This window comes from Anser cygnoides, chromosome 5, assembly GCF_040182565.1.
Source record: "Anser cygnoides isolate HZ-2024a breed goose chromosome 5, Taihu_goose_T2T_genome, whole genome shotgun sequence".
In the NCBI taxonomy this organism is placed as follows: Eukaryota; Metazoa; Chordata; class Aves; order Anseriformes; family Anatidae; genus Anser; species Anser cygnoides.
Genome location: NC_089877.1, coordinates 59,957,492 through 59,974,783, shown reverse-complemented (window position 1 = coordinate 59,974,783; position 17,292 = coordinate 59,957,492). Strand labels below are relative to the sequence as shown.

The following is a 17,292-nucleotide window of genomic DNA, read 5'->3' as shown; positions in this document are numbered from 1 at the left end:
AAATGCCATGTAGGTGTGCCACCCTAGTAAATTCCTTATGAAGGGCTGGTACGTGTACTCTGTGAAAGAAATGGGTTACAAACCCAGTGAATGAGCTTTTTTACATGCTGTAGGTGTTCCTAAAGGCAATTGTGCTAAACTTTGCTAAACTTGCACTTCCTCTTCATAATCTCGTACGCAGGCACCGGAAATTCAAGCCAAGCTAAATCCAGACTAGAAACAGTCAGTGTGTTTTTCATAGCGATGGCAAGTAATCACCGGAGCAAATGTGAGGAGTTGTCAGCTGTCTGTTGCTGGCATCTCTTAAACTGAGATTAGACATTTTTTTCTAAAACAGAACTGCAGTTTAAATGGGGTGAAGTCCCAGGAAGTCCTAGGTTCTGCATTACACAGAAAGTCACACTAGATATTAGCAGCATTTCCTCCTGACCCGGTAGCCTCAAGACATATTATTTGCCACATGGTAAAGCTGCACCACCGGAGAAGAAAGGCTGTGGGACAGTGGGAATTAAGACATTTTGTGTTATCAGTATGCATTCAGAGAGCATCCTCTCTAGCTTTGCTGCTGCTGTCCTGCTAAGAGGAATGTCCTACACATTTCTCCTTCTCCTCCAGTGTCCCTCAAGAGGCCCTGAGGAATGAGAAGGCCCTCTGAGGGCATCCGATGGTGGCACATCCTGAAGGCTTAGCTGAATGCTCTTGTAGACGAAGGGGGATAAGAAATGCTAGGACAGCTGTTCCTTTCCCTCGCCTCACGCTCAGATGAAGCTTATTGCTGGCATTTTGCTCAGGTGGCAGGAGGGTAGACATTGAAAGCAGTAAGGATTAAATCTTCTCCCTTCTTTGCATTTCTTGCAGGTAGCAAGTCAGGATAGACCAGCACAAATCCCACCAGACATAGATAGAAACACAAAAGGTGAGGGAGTGGTACAAGCACTGAACTTTCTCCCTCCTGCTTGAAAATGCTCCAACTAGCCCATCCCAGGCTTCATCGACAGGTAAAGACTGATAATCGGTAGTCACTGTGTGTGATTAGGTCATGAGTGTAAGATCTGCTACGAGGCTGGAGGCAGGGAAGATGTACCAGGACAGTTCTGTCTCTTTTCTGTGCCTGAAACCCTGCAGTGCTCTACAGAGAAATGAGAAGCGAAAGGTTATATTGATAAACTTAATCATCTGAATCTGTTTTTCATGTGCCCTTGATACTGTAAAATCAAAGCACCGCACCCCTGCCAGGCATTAAAATGCCAGATTTGAGGGTCATTAAAAGCAGCAGCGCGCTTAATCAGGAGCCCTTACAGAGCAGCACAAAGCTGCTCCTCCCTTTCTATACATGATTTATTTTTTAATAAGGCTGACCAAGATGGCAGCCCGTGCAATGCTCTGTGCTGTGCAAGCTGCTCGGCAGCAGGTTGTGATGATTTGCAAACTCTCTCTGCAGCGTTAATGTCTATTCGAACAACTTGGAGGAAGCAGTGCCTTCTTATTGCTTTAAATGCTTTCCCCAATTATATGGGACTTTTGCATTCTTGGTTAAGAAGGGTGTTGCAGGACTCATTATGTAGATATGAATTTTTAAGTGGTGTATCTTTATTACCTTCTGGTTTCCTCCACAGACTCCCAAGTACCCAAGATACAAAAGCTCATTCCCTGGGTCTTTGCGTTGCTGTCTGGCCATCACCAGAAGGTGCTAACTAGCCATTTTGGTAGGCCTGGACTATTAGCTTCATTCTCAAATATCAAGGAGATTGGGTGTGGGACCAGATAAATCTTCAGCTGAGTTCTTAGGAAAAAAAAATGCAATGCATTGGAAGCAGCAGAAAGTTGAGCCATTGTCCCAGCTCAGTGTAGCACCAGGAGACCCCTGGGGTGGGATTCAACTCCCAGGTAAAGTCTGGAGCCTTCTGGACAGGTGCTTTGGACCTCACAGTGTCGATGTATTCAGAGAGACTTGGTAGTTAGCCCCACATGCCAGCTATCCACATGTTTTATACAGGAAAAGATGGCTTAATGTGTTCCCACCTGGGGAAAAAAAAAAAAAAAGCCAAGTAACCAACCTACCCTGTGTGACCTGGCAGTGGCTCTTCACCCTCTCAGACAAGACTCACCATCCCCATCCTCACCACCACAGCCTCCTTCCTTAGGGGCTGTCCCCTCTCCTGCTCTGCCATCTCCATGTGGAGCATTCGGCAGTCAGATGGGGCTGCAGCCAGCAGAGCCCCAGTGGAGGGGGACTGGTGGTTGGCAGCACACAGCCCTCATAAGGGTGTACACCCAAACTATTTCTTCCTGCAGCAGAAATTTTGCATTTAGACCAAGCAGCTCAGGGCATAGACCTGTCACAGGTCAGGCTGGGATATGGCTAGCGTGTACCAGAGGATTGCAGATCCTCTGGCTTCCCACTTCTTTTCCTTCGGGAGACAAGGCTATTATGCTAACCTTTATGGAAAGGTGAGGTTTTAAAGTAGGAGAGGACAACCACAGGGAAGGCAGGCAACAATGTGTGAACAACACATGAGTGAGGAAGGCACCCGCTGTCCTGAAGCATTTTCAAATGTTAAGAAAATGTAATTGGGGGCATAAGTTGAAAGAGTGCACAGGGAGCTTTTAAAGTTGAGGGCTGGTGCTTACATGAAGGATTGCCTTTTTGTCTCTCTGATCTTGGCAGCCTCCAGGAGTTGTCGTATTCAAATGGCTGAAGGATTAGGAAAAGAAGTTCCACGCGGTGGACAAAATAAGGATCACATTTACCCTTTCCTTTCAAGTCCTCATCTGTCATTCCGAGTCTTTGCTAAATAAACAAATCCTCACAATGTGAGCTACCATTTATTTGTCTGTATTTCAGACACAAACCTGCCTCTTTTATGCTCTATTTTGTGAGCCAGGGAGACCGTTCTGAAACCCTGGGAAAATGCAATTGTGCGTCTAATTTCCTACGTGGCGAAGGCAAAGGTTTTCAAACAGATCTGATGACTGTGGGCAACCACTTTGTGAGAAACATAAAGGGAACCTGCAACTCGGAAAATGCTGAGACCTTTGAAAGCTGTCTGCTTAGACAGAACTTGATGGAGGGGGGGAAAAAATAAAGGTTTGCTTGTTTTTTCCTTTTTTAAGCTTTGCAGATGGAGCTCAGCTCTTATGAGAGCGAGGGATGAGTAGCATGGATATGAGCCAGACGTAGGACTGGTAGGCTGTGTTGCGACTGCCCCAGATAGATGTGTTGATCCCTTGGCGTGAAGCATCCTCTGCTGTTCCCATCCTAAACAGCTCCTCATCACGGGCTAACGGTGGAGCTGTGGTGTTGATTATCCTAACACACAGGGAAGGTTATAAAGGAGCCTGGTTTTCATCAAAGATTGAACTGGGAGAGTTCATTTCCCACTAGTCAAGCCAAGGTTTTCAGACCAGTTGGGTGTGTTTTCCTGATGCTCTTGTACAAACTCACCCCACTTGTGTGGCCCTGAGACTGAAATATTTGAAGCTTGCCCTCTGTTTGCTAAGGGTGCATGAGCTGCTTCAAGGAGCAATGAAGACAGAAGCCTCGGGTTCCTCTGCTTTTTGTGCTGAAGGATCGAAAGGCATCTCCCAAGTTACAAATATCCTCCACCACTGAAATGCTACCATTTTTAGGTTGCTACATGAATGTCCTGAGGGATGGCAAAGGCTAGGAGTGACATGTATTGTATAGCTTTGGGTACTGGGATAAGTAGCCAAAGGTCCATGTCCTTATGACAAGATGTTCTATGAACACCTGAATGACCATGTGGTATAAGCAGCATTTAGCTCTCATCTGAGGGACCAAAGTATTCCTTCTCTGTGTTTGGTAATACTGAAAGGCTCAAATAGACCCTGAGAGGGTTTGAACTGCTGCCTAGAAGACATTGATAAACTTCAAATGTGAAGTTTTATAATGACACGGTATTTTGCCGTATGTGACCCTATGTAGTTAGAAAACAGATTTCGTGTTTCTGTCACTGTGGTAGTTCTTTCCCTGCTTATCTCTTTTTTTTTTAATTTATTATTATTGTATATATTTTTTGAAGAAACTAATCCTGTCCCAAAATCAAGCCCAAATCTCCAACAGACAGCACTGCCCACAGCATATGAAAAGCCTCCAAGGGAAATATTTTGAAAGTGTTGCAATTTGTTATCAAAAAAAAAAAAAAAAAAAGAATATTCACTGTGCTTCAGCCAAGACTGTTTGTCTTGGCTTGGCTTGGCTGTACTCCTCCTTTGTACGCTGATCCACAGCTCAGAAGGGAAGCTGAGACCAGACAACCCAAGCCAGCAGTTCCCCATGCTCCCAGACATCACCTGCCCCACCGCAGGCACAATCTGGGGACACTGGCCCAGGGAGGCTGATGGCATGGAGGGTCACGAATGGGGAGTCCTTGTCTGGTCCCATCACCAGCTTACTTAGAATACTTTTGGCACGCAGCTCTATCTTTCTGTCCATATTGCTCTACTAATGCAATGCAGGCAATAACCTGCAGTTTGTGAAGTGCTCTGAGCTTGGTTTATCTCATTATAAATGTGGTAAATGTGATTGTTTTCTCCCATGGAGAAGATGAAGCTCAAGGTTCATCTCAAGGCAGTGAGATTACAAGGGGTGGTGTAGCAGATACAAGCTGTGTCTTGCTTTGATAGCTTCTCCTTGAGGAACACATGAAGAGGGCAGCCACTGCCTGTTGAGAGAGTGTTTTTAGACGGCTTAAAGGTGCTTTCTTCTCTCTCTCTTAGAAGCCATTAATTTCTTTTTTTTTTTCTAAATTCTGTATTGTTTGGCATCACTTATATTACAAACGTGTTCGTGTGTGTATTTTAAAGCATAATAAAAAAAGGGCAGATTGGTAATGTTGAGTAAAATAATTCAAACGATTTCAAAAGGATATTTGACTGTGGTGAAGGTAGAAAATTTTAATTTTGTTTGGAATGATCTTTGCATTTCATTAACTTATTCTGGACCTCCTCTTTATTGGCAATGCAAACATAAGCCAAAGAACATTGATACGACTACAGAAGAGTTTTTCTTTGAATTAGTGCTGTTGCATGGCCTGAAACAGCACTAGCTTTATGCTGAAGACACAAAGCACCAGTGGGGATACAAACAGACCAGCATTTGCTCTAATGGACACAGAGAATATGCATATTCCCTGGAAGAAAATCTCCCAGCAAGGTCTGGCTCTGTATAACATGTTCTGACTGTTCAAACAGCTTTTCATTATTTCCCAGATATTTTTTTTTTCCCTTTACAATATTTCTGCTTCTTAAAGAGCCTGCTGTCGTGCTGCTGAGACCCTCCAAAACATGAGCACGTTGGCGCTAGCTGGCCTGTTTGATGCATATTCACAATTAATGAATACGCCATAATTTGTATTCACTCAGCTGTCCCCTAGTATGGTGGCACCCGAGTGGATACAGAGGTTTTAAATGTGAAGGGCTGATTAAGAAGAGAGGGGAAGGCAAATTTCACACTTCGGTTAGTGCTTCTGAGTCAGTCCCTCTGCTGCAGATTGCCTAACGCAGTCGGCTGCTCCCCACAGCTGCTGCGAACACGAGAAGCAATCCTGCTTGCCCTGAAGTCTCTGGTTAACAGCAAAGGTCATGGGAAAGCAATATTGTGGTATTTGACAAGTTAACGCTGCAATTAAAGAGAGGTTAGGAAATAAAATCCTGCTGATGGTTGGCTTATAAACGTTGGATCGCTGCATTCTGGGTGATATTCAGGACAGATGCCTATGAAAAGCAAATGAAATCCATCCCTCTTGCCCAGCCTGCAGAAGGAGTGCGTTTTCACACCAGGAAGGGCACAGACAGGATCCAGCACTGTTCAGCTGCTGGCCTCCAAGGTGGCACTTGGCCATTTGTTCTTTTCCTCCACCCCAAGGTTCACCCTTTTGGCCCCTTTCACACTGTCCAACTTCACCTCTCCCATTTCCTACCCAGTTTCAGCTCAGTTGTAACTCGGCAAGGAGACAGAAAGCACAGGAGACTTTGCTGCCAGTGGCAGGATCTGCAGAGGGGCAGGTTGCTCCGTGCTGCACGGGGGTGTGCGGGGTATGGAGACGGGATGGGGACAGAAGGATATTGCGTGCACTGCTGTTAGCGTGTTAGCAGCCACCTCTACTTTGGTCCCCCCCAGAAGTTACCATTTTGATTTCATGGCAAGCAGCCCGCTGCAGGGACTGAGTAGGATGCTGGGGCCTCTCTGGGGGCAGCAGAAGTCTTCACACAGCACTTTGGGGCTTTTACACCAATGGGGGGCAGAGGCCATGTAGGAGCAGCCTAGACCTCCCTGTTGTATATCTCTCTTGGGGCAGGGCTGTGTGTGACAGCAAGGGGATCTATCTGGGTCCCAGCCCGATCCAAGATGGTTTTCTTATGGTGCTCAGTGGCTGGAGTGGAACCACAACTCCTGGTTCTGCCCCAGTGCAGAGCTGTGCAGCAGGGCCTCTGCATGTGCATGCCTCCTTCTCCCCCTTCTCTTACGAAAATGTCCTTGAAAAAAATTTCAAGCTGTGTGTGATGCTCATCCCTGGAACCCTCTGTGTTATTCCCCAGCTGAAAGACCAGAATTCTGAGATGTGACATTTATCAGGAAAAGGAAAAAAAAAAAAAAAAAGGAAAGAAAGAAAAAAAGAAAAAAGAAAGAGACATTTGGATGCCCTCAGATTGTGCAAGCCCTTGAGCATGTTGGAGAGAAGCAATTCCCCAGATAAAGCTCTCTGCAGAAATCCCCCAGGGTGCTTCATCTCTCTTGCTCCCACTGCCCAGGTGGAGGGTGGAGAGCTTGTGCAGGCCAGAAGGGACCACAGAAATACCTGGTCTGATCTCTGCAGAAAAATGCTTTCCAAAGTGCCTTCCCGTAGGGTACAGGAGCATAATGCTGACCCTCCGAGAAAAGCAGCATCTGCTTAGGGAAGAAATGCGCACCGAGTAGGTGGGTGAAGGGGGTGCCTCTACACACAAACTAAAATTCCTAGGGGTGTCTCTTACCTTTCCTGCTCAGACACAGATCACTTTTTTTCCCTCTTTTTTCTTTTTCTCTCTTTTTGTCTTTCATTTTGAATTAGTGGAAGGTATGAGACGAAGTTACTTAAGTTACCAAGCACAGGGAAAAAACATCCGTGACCCATTCTGTCTCTGCAAATTTTGCGTGAGACCCACTGAAGCCTGCAGTGGGTAAATGGATTCCCATAACTCTATTTCCCCTCCCTTTCTTCCCTTCTGCTGCTCTCTGAAATAGCTTTCCTTTTCTTTGGTTTATTAGATTTGCCTGAACCTGGCTTTGTAACATTTTGAAGTGGCCAGGACCTCTCCTGACCATTATTGCGGGCTGATGTGCTGTGTGCAGCTCACTGCTGCTGCCCACAAAATACTCCTGAGGGCTTGCAGTGTGGTTTTTGTAAGGCAAAAGGCCAGGAGAAAACTGGAGCAGTGCCCCATAGTGGTCTGTGACAATAGGTCCATTGTAGTCCTTCGTATTAGATTTCAAATGCTATTATTGAAGATTGCTGGTCAGAAAATGGAATTTTCATTCTGCAGAAAACTCACAATTTTAGTTTTCAACCTGGCTCAAGAAGTCAAAATTAAATACTAGCTGAAGTCTGGGAAATTTTTTGTTCCTGAAAAATTGAAATGGCTTTCTTGAAATGCTTCGTAATAGTAATTTAGAACATTTTGCTCTTATTTCTACAGTCATAATAGTAGCTAAAATTATTCTATTGAAACAAAATGATTTGAATGTATCACAATGAAATGTAATTTCCCAGTGAAAGTACTGATGGAATTTGATACTTTCCTGGAAAACTTCCCAATTTTGTCAAGAAAACCACCACTTACTGTTGTAAAACCGAATAAGCAGCCTTTTTGGACTTGTTTTTATTCTATTGTCATTTGATATTTTGTGTAAAAACAGCAAAAAATCAAAGCCAAAGAACAGAAAGTCAGATTTGGATGTTTTTGCTACAGATAAGTAATGTGGAGAAAAGGGATCATAGTTTTTTTGGTCTGGGTTGCCTCTGACTTTCCGTTCAGTTGCCCTAACAATTTAGTCCCATTGGGTTCTCTTGCTCCTTAGTGGTACTTGTCTAATCACGGAGACATCAGTCCAGCACCTGATGACAGGAAAATCCATTAAAGCCTTATGACGACCATCTTCTTTCTCTTTTTCCTTCTGAAACGGAAGATGCTGCGTTACTGCAGCACCAGGGTGTACCAGACCTGAGAAGTCCTCCTCCCTCGGTCCCTGCTGGACAGACGGCCACGTGTGCTGCACGCAGAGCAGTTGGCAGTGCCTCGCGTCTGCGTCTGCACAGGACGCCTCCGTTCCCTCTCTGCAACGTGCTTAGTGTCTGCTGGATGCTCTGTGATACAGGCTGTGACTTTATTTATTTATTTTTGGAACAGAGCTCGAAGGGCTGTGATGGCTAGACAGAGATGTGTGTGGGGTGCAGGAGATGATAGGTATTAGATGCTGTCTCACAAACTGCTTCTCCTTCCGGATAAACACCTTCCCATCTGTGTTTTTTGAAGGCCAGTCATCCTTTGCACCACTTGGGGACTATAAATGACAGTCTTTTGCATCATGTATGCAGAGGGGCACCGTTAATGCTTACAGGGTCTCTTGGGTGGGAAGATCCCACCCACACTGAGTAATTCACGGCACGGCGGCTCCCTGTAACACCAATACTCCTATTGCTTCTAACATATCAGCTTTTAGGCAGGGGCATAAAGCCCACATTATTAGCATCCAAGACACATTTCTATTAATAGCTGTTCACTGGTTCTAAATTAGATCAGCATATATTAGAGCTATGTAACTGAATTAAACTAGACTGAATATAGAGCTACTATCAGAATTTCTACATTTTTAACTGGATTTTTCATTGCCTTCTTGTCTTTATAACTACAACAAAATTTTCCTTAGGATGCTGCCTTGACAAAATACAGGGCTCTTACAGAGAGATAATAAATAACCTGGCATACATTTCCCCCCACCCCACTCCCTGCTGCATGATTGAATTTTTCAGCACCTAATAACAGTTCTTGCCAGCACAGCAATATCATTTCTAAATCTCAACACACAGGAAAAGAAAAAAAAAAAAAAAAAAAGGTGAGTTTAGACAATATTGAAGTGAAGCAACTAAAAGTTGGAATTGAATTCTTGGCACCGAGTGTGAAGTCTGCAATTTATTCTACTTCTAAAACATCCCAGGCTCCATTTCAGAACAGGCTATTGTGGATATTTTAATTCAACATCTGAGGACTTTGTGACTTCATTCCAGGCTTTTAAAAAGTCTATTAAATGTTCCAGTTGCTTTTGCAGAAATCACAATTGTCCTCTATGACTGACTGCTTTTTCGTTATTGGGTGTGTGTTTTTTTTTTTTCAATAATTCAGACTCAATAATTCAGGCTTGTTAAGTGCTGACTATTTTTTTTTCAGCATCTTGAAGACATAACACCAGCACTGAAATTTCAGCCAGGTTCTGTAGATAAACCTTTCTCACTATGAAAATTCATAGGATTTCCAAAAGACCCAGCTTGTTCCCACTCACAAAGCAACTGTGCCAACTGATTCTAACACTTTTGACAGAGATATGGTGATTGGTGAAGGCAGGCGAGGGAGAATAATGTATCACCAGAGTATAGGATCAGTCAGCTTTAGCAACAACAACAAAATCCAGCAAAGCTGTCCTCAAACTGAAATAGAAAGTAATGTTTTCAAAAGTAGCCACACTCCTCCGGTGGGAGTCGCTTGCTCAGGATGTCATACGCCTGCAGGTCCACGTACCTGATAGGGTTATCACAATATAAACTATATAGCCAACAGGTGCTTCTTTAGCACCCACTGCTGTCTATAGCACCCACTGCTATTTATAGTACCCACGACCCTCTATAGCACTATCTACAGGACAATGCTGCAGAAATGCCTGCATGGCCATTGGCTGTACTTGGGCCAAGGGATTTTATTTGTTTTTCTTACTCACACTGGTCACTGAATTCACCTAAATGTGCCAAATCAGAAATACGGGAGTGAGTTTTCTTCCTGTCTCTTTGAGAGGTGCCTGCACCGAGCTGGGGACAGGAGGTTAGTGAGGAGGTTTGATGTGTCATTTACATTAACGAGAGGAAATGAATAATGAAGTGACTTGATGTCTGTGCTGTTAAAGTTAAATGCTGTGACCAGAAATGGAGAGTGCTGGAAGTGAAAACACAGTTCAGGAAATGGTCAAATACATGAAAAGAAAACTTGTCATTTGTCTGCAGGTATTGATTTTGGAAAAGCCTGGGTAGGTGGAGGTATGGTAGCCATTCTAGTGATAGACCATTAGACACATAAAAGCAGTTCACCTAGTACCCAGCCTTTTAGTCATCTTCAATTAAATGTGTTACAATTCCTGTTGCATATCCTTCATAATAAGGTTATCCGGGTTTCACAGTGCTGAATAGAGCACTGGCCTTGTGCAGCTAGCAAATGGAAGAGAGAGATGGGGCTTGTGTTGTTCAGCAGCCCAACAGCAGACCTGAAACTAGACAGCAGATCTTCTGTTTGTTTCCCTAACCACAAGGAACTGGTGCTTTTTTTTTACTGCTTGCTATCTTAGGAGATTTACAGCCTAAAACACTAAGAAATTATACCATAATAAATGTACAAGTTGGTTTATTATATGATAATGCACAATGAATATTTTAAGACAACGTTGTTGATCATAAATAACTTAATATTATGAAGATGCTCAGTTGCTCATGGACTCTCAGTTGTTTTAGTGCCAATCTGGATTAATTAACCATATGAGAGAATTTGCCTCAAATTTATTGTGATGTAATTAAGCTTGATAGTTGTCCATTAATGCTGAATTCTTGCCTGAGTCTGCAGTGTTTGAAATACAGACTTTTACTCTGAAGCGGACCGCTGTATGCTACTCTTGGTACAGCTCTAGCAATGTACTAAGAATCAGTGTAAGTCTAGCTGGTATGTATTATTTTCTGAACAAGAAGATACAAAACTTGGAGCTGTGGTCCTGGTTGTTAGTTGTGAATTTGTTCCTAGCCTGGTGAAAAGAAAATAGCTGGGGCTGGCTGCCCACTCAGTCTATCTTTGTGGACAGCTAACAAATGCTGTTCTCCTTCAGCACATGTTCTTCAAACTCGGGGGGAATGTGCAATAGTGGAAAAGAGCATCTATAATTACAGTCCCAATTTCTTTTCTTCAGCAAGTGCATGGCCCAGTAGAACACCCTTGTCTAATGGGATCCTATCTGCTTGAGAGCATTTTGGTTTTCTTTCAGAAGGATCTGAATATTACTCAGCATTGTACGTAACAGTGATGTGGGTGTAGTGAGTGTTCATTCAGACACATTGAGGTGTTTTTTTTTTTTTTATTTTTGAAATCCAAATGAACATGTGCCTGTTTAAAGTGGGATCAGTTCAAGAAAACTTTGGTACTGGTCTATGCAAGGACTCAAATGTTTGGATGTATGACATGATGTACTAGCCTCTCAGCTTTAAGCCCTTTAGATCCAGGGAATTCATAGCATAGCATTGGGATACATGGAGAAGAACTAGATGTTTGCTAGAGTACACCATACAGTACTGAGACCACCACTGATTTTCTGCTTGTGGCAAAATAAAAGGTTCTGCAGGTGTAATTTTGCTGGGGTGAGCTTGTTGCGCACCCCAACAATCAACTTGCTCAGAGGATAGAAGGCTGCTGGTAAGGATTGCTGAAGTTTCTTAATTTCTTCTCTCCTGGTCTTTGATTAACAGACTGTCAAGGCTGTTCTTCATTTACAGCACTGCAGCAGTGGCAGGTATAAGCAAGACAAATGTTGCTTTGATTGAACTTGACTGGGACAATGCAGTCAATCGTGACCCCAAGAACTTACTGGATGTGTCATTGTCAATGTGTTTTCTCAGAGCATGAGCACTTCAATCCATCACGGTGGTAGCCCAAATCTAATGGAGACGGAAGACCAAGTGGTGCCTTGCTACAGGATATTTTCAAAGACTGGAGACCAAATATTTTTAGTTTTTGTTCACTCTGGCTTCTGACTAGTAGTCCTTGAAAACACATGTGGAGTATGTCACCTACTGTGCAGAAAACAAACTCCTTGCTGACTACAGGGCCAGCTGGTTGAACCGATTTCTGGAGTGTTTCTCAGCCCTTCAGCTGGAATCTTAAATCATTTATTAAAGGAACAAATAATGAACTGTGGTCAAAATGGCCTGTCTGCTCTCAGGACAGCCCTGGCATAGCCAGTGGTCCACAGAGGATGAGCAATAGCACACACTGTTGTGACTGTTTTGCAGTCATGTTGTTTGGTTTGTCATTTCCACAGAGCTCAGTACTGGTAGGTTGTAAAGGTAGGGGCTGAGCAAGGCAAAGGCAGACAGAGCTCTGCTAGACACAGCCCCTGAAGAGAACAGCCCAAGCACCAGAGGTGCCATTTTTACAGTGAGTAGCAGCTTGACCTAAACAGAACTTGTGATTCTTGTCTGACTGTCTCTTTGTCATTTAGTTATTTATTTGCTTCAGATTATGTTTCTGAGCTGAGAAGCCTTGGACTAGGCCTAGAGGTCAAGACCAACTCACTTGGCTCCTCTCTTGCAGTAATACAGGGCAGCATTGTGCTGCTTCTGCTGCCCCTGGTCCTACTCGTCCTCTCCACTGCACCGGCCAGAAAGGTGTGAGCAGTCCCACCTCAGCATCCCACATGCCAAAGAGATGTGTCCAAGGGTGTTTCCCAGCCACAACCTTACACTCCTGTCCTCAGGTGAGGGTTTCCTTGAAAGAAGAGACCTACAAAGACCCCTCCCAGTCTCCTTCCTGTGGTCATTGCTTTAGCTTTGGGCTTGCTGATATCTGTCCGGGACACAGGTTTCAGCTGCACATGAAAATCTTGCCTACTGAAATGTCCTGTATGGTCTATGTTAGCTAGTAAAAAGCCATTAATGCTTGTCCACCTACTTACAGTGAGAGGTGAATACTCAGACTCCTAATGCTGTTTCAGCATACCCCTCTCCCTTAACCTATCTACCATGAATTAGGTACTTCCAACTGCAAAATGGAAAAGAATATACACCTGATTCAATACCTTTATTTTGTGACTGAAGGGTGTAAGTCACATCCTTGATACTACTTAAGTAGTATGGCATATATTTAATGGAGATGACATATATCCTGCCACTAATATTCCAATATTATAACTAAGTACTTTGCGTTGACATTCGTGTTTCCAGAGCATTAATATTTTATTTTCTACAGAGTTCAGACATTTGGAAAGATTCAAATAGTTGCTGGATTGTGTATAATTCAGCACCCAAGAACTATTCCCAATGCCTATTAACAAATCAATCCACCATGTTGGAGAGTATCTTCAAAATCAATTACTACAATATCTCAAGTCATCAAGGACATTTTCTTAAAAATCTTTCAGCTAAAATATAGTGATATAGTTAAGGAATTATTTAAAAGAAAATTTGTTAGTGTCTTAAGTGTGTGCATGTAAGAAAGTTTGTTCTATTATCTATGACATTATTTTATCGTTAGTTAACAGTTCTAGGAAGATTTCAGTTATGGATCATAGATGATTCTCCTAGGCACTGGAGAAAGCATAGCAGAAAAGATTTTTAGAAGATGATTGTTACCATGAGGAGCTACTCAATATATGTATATTGGAGTGTCACTACACCCACACACTGACCTCGTAGATGCAGTATGTATCCATACATGAAACAAAAGCAAATGGAAATGTATCAGACTAGAAAGCCAACACTCTCACTGCACCGTTTTTAAGTGCAAAACAAGTGAGACATTTTTCCATGCAACAGTTGTTCTTGTTTTCAGTGGCTGAAACTGAATTGCCTGTAAAGCACATTATGTAAACTGGCATTGCAACATTAGCCATTGCTCTAGAGAATCTGCAAGGTAGGAGGTGGTAATCAGGATGAGTGGGAAATAGTCCTCATAAAAGACCATTGCTCCTAAAAGTGGCTCTTTAACCACATGGTTAAAATGCTGCATGAAATTGCTCTTGTACTAGGGGAAGCCTTATGCTGCTAGCATGTCCTGAGGCAAACAGTATCTGGACATTTTTAGCTAAGGTTTTGCCCTCCTCCTCCCTCAGCCCTCTGAGAATTCATGGGCTCACGGCACTGTCAGAAGAGAATGATCGCAGGAAAAGCTTAGATATTACGGAGCGTTTTTGTAATGCACAGAGCCCAGTTTTTAAGCAGGCTCACTTGATGTACTAGAACTGAAAGGTTCATGTATAGCTTCAGTATAATCTTTGTAGACTGATAACGTCTCAGCTGTGAATATTTTTTTGCATTTAATGAAGGATGAGTGAAATAAAACCTTTGTCTTGGAAGGGGTCATCCAAGGCATTGAATGCAGACATTTGCAAGAGCAGGATATCTAGCAGTAGACAGCTGGCTGAGAAAATCCACAGAACAGCTACTGTTCACACCAACAACCACTGTAAAACATGTCCCATTTATGGTCAATGTAAGACCTGAAGTAAGTGAACAAATGCCACAAGCGTATGACAAAAAGAGGGCAGAAGTCGTTGAGGGAACCACCAATGTCATACATCCCTGTGATGCCAGAACAATAAGTAAACAGATTTCCCTGAAGACTGTGGGAAAGAGAGAAGGAGCGTGACAGAGGCAAGCCAGCAAAGCCTCAAAATTTCCTGCCAGTCCGACCTGGATGGAAAATTCCCTCCTAGCCCCAAACCTGGCAGTTGAGTGTAAGCACTGCACACTTCAGAGAGCAGAATGTCATTATGAGACTCAGAAAAGCAGTCTCCCTCATGTGTTGAAATTCAGTTGAAAAAGAAAAAAAAAAAAAAAGGAAAAAAAAATCAACCAGACAGAAATACTCTGCATTGAAGGAAGAAAGCAATATGAAATCCTTGCTGTCCATAGTGTACAAGCAGCAGCAGCCCTGAAATATGAGATTTGTATCATGTGGCTACAGAGCTAAAAAAGAAGTCACCAGTCACTCTCTGTCCTTACGAACCTGCTCAGATGTATTAACAAATCAGACAAAATGCTTTATGCCCAGGGATGTTCCAGAGTGATGAAAATGGAGCACAAGGTAGTGCCTTAAGGTGGTATAAGGCAGAGACATCCTGGCTACTGTTTCAAGAAAGAATCTGCAAAACATTGCTGGTTCTGCTTTGTGTTAAGACAATCAAGTAATTGTCTTAATTACTTTTAATTTTACCTAGACTGTAACTTCCTCAGTGCAACTGTAATTAAGTAGATGTTCTGCTACCTGATTAGGACTGTCTGTCTTTTTTAGGCTGTTCTGTATTTTCTCCCTTTAACAGGAAATATTATGGGCCAGGCTGCAAGTCCAAGAAATTTGCCTGCTGGAGCTACTTCTTCCAAAAATAATTAATAGAAGATTGGTTACAGTCAGCCATAGCTTCTGCAAAAAAATCCCCTCAAATGGAATGGGAGCCCTCACGTGTCTGCTTGGAGGTTTTAATCCCAGCATAAGGTTTTGGACCTGCACTCGTGACTTCAGCCACCAAATACTGCAAAAGTCCAGTCAGACTCCCTGGGGTTGAGGTCTGCTTTCAGCTGCACTACAAGAAGCACTTCTTCTCCATGCCTTTTACAAAGAAGAGTGAGATTCAATGTGGAAAACAGTATTGCAGTATACGTCCCCTGGAAATACAATTTTCCTTTCATACTTGAATAATAAAACTGCAACAGGGCTTCTTTCCAAGACAGGTTGTCCCACTCCTCCAGCAACCACACTGCAGAGAACAGCTTCATTTTCTCACAGCTGTCATCTTTTAACCTCTTTGGTAATAAGGTCTGCACCAAGCACCTGCTGCTTTAGCAGCTCCTGTCAGTGGGCTTCAGGCAGAGCCAGGGGGTACATCTGCCTGGCTTCCAAATTTGCAGATAGATTGGCAGCAACTGTATCAGCTGGTCCTTGGATTTTGGGATAGATACCAATAACCCTGGCTTTCTTCAAATCTTCCCATTTGTAACAGATTTGCTTGAAGCCATATTTGATATGGTCAGCTGTTTTTCTTTTGGGTAACTGAAATCCCTAATGCTTCCTTTGGGCAGCACAGGGCAAGAAGTGATCGACTAACCTATATTGTATAGAGCCAAGGAACTTGGCAGATGCTTGTGTCTTCAGTACCTTCACTCTTTTTGTGGTCTGTGTTGGATAACTTCAGCCTCTCAACAGCCCTATAGGTGATTTATCAGCGGAGCTTCCTCAGCACCCAGCTCCTTGTTTCCCTGCAGGGGCTTTGTGGTGAAACTTATGAAGAATGGCATTGCTTCTGCCACCTTTGCCTGTAAGAACGTAGCTAAAATGGGGAGAGATCGTGCCATTGGGGTGACTGCAGATGTAGTGTGGCCTTTGCTCTACCCATGTCAGAGATGACAGAAGGGGAGCTGAGGGCCACTCCTATGAGAGCAGCTATTGGACTCACAGAGGCTTCAAACAGATGTCAGAGGTGTTCAGGACCCTCTTGCCCAACGCCCATCCACTGTATGGGCTGTGCAGTTACTTCACCTAGCAAGGTACAGCAGTTACCTGTTAGGCTTGTACTCAGACATCCAACTCAATAAAGGCTGGATTGGACCCAGGAGGAGTCTTCAGTTTAGGATACAGCCCATGCAAAACCTACCTTCCATGGCAAGTGTTTGATAGCCCCAAGGAGCAAGATTTTAGTGTAACTTAGTTTTAGCCACAGCTGTGAACTATGGCAAAAGTACAGGAGAGTGAGTAATGCTCGAGGTGAAACAAGACTGAGTGGCTGAAGCAGCAGGGCACAGCACAAGTTGATGCACTGAATGGTGAACTTTACACACCTCGACTGAAAAATCTGAAAAATTTAATATATAAAACTTAGCCCTAGGATTTTTTTTTTTCTTCTGGTCTAGGATTAATCCCTGTTAAAATAGCCTTCTCGTTTGAAAATGAAAAATACACTTGCTGGTGTCACCTTATAAAAATTGCATTGGAAAAGGCATAGATCCAATTTAGAGGCCTCTGGCTGAATTCATCAGTACCCGGCCTGACTTTATGGCCAATACAGGCAGGGAGCCAAAGCAATATAAGATGTCTATTCTCTTTGTTTATCCTGGACTTGGAAGGGGCATACAAAAAGACATTGAATCCGGGACCCTCAGACTACATTCATATGAGCAGATTTGGCCTTTTGGTGGTGCTTCTATTTCACTTCCTTTCCCTCTTTCTCCCCCTACCTCTGTGCCCTTTGCTGTGAAATCTCACCACCTCCTGCTGTCT

The 17,292-nt window shown here is 43.4% G+C and overlaps 1 long non-coding RNA gene across 1 annotated transcript in view; it reads left to right on the top strand.

Annotated features, from left to right (window-relative positions):
* Positions 1-10,983, top strand: part of LOC106037272 (uncharacterized) — a 67,685-nt gene extending 56,702 nt beyond the window's left edge. Inside the window, exon 3 of the long non-coding RNA XR_010832029.1 lies at positions 859-10,983. This is a non-coding gene — a long non-coding RNA (uncharacterized lncRNA). The remainder of the gene's footprint in view (positions 1-858) is intronic.
* The last annotated feature ends 6,309 nt before the right edge of the window (positions 10,984-17,292 follow it).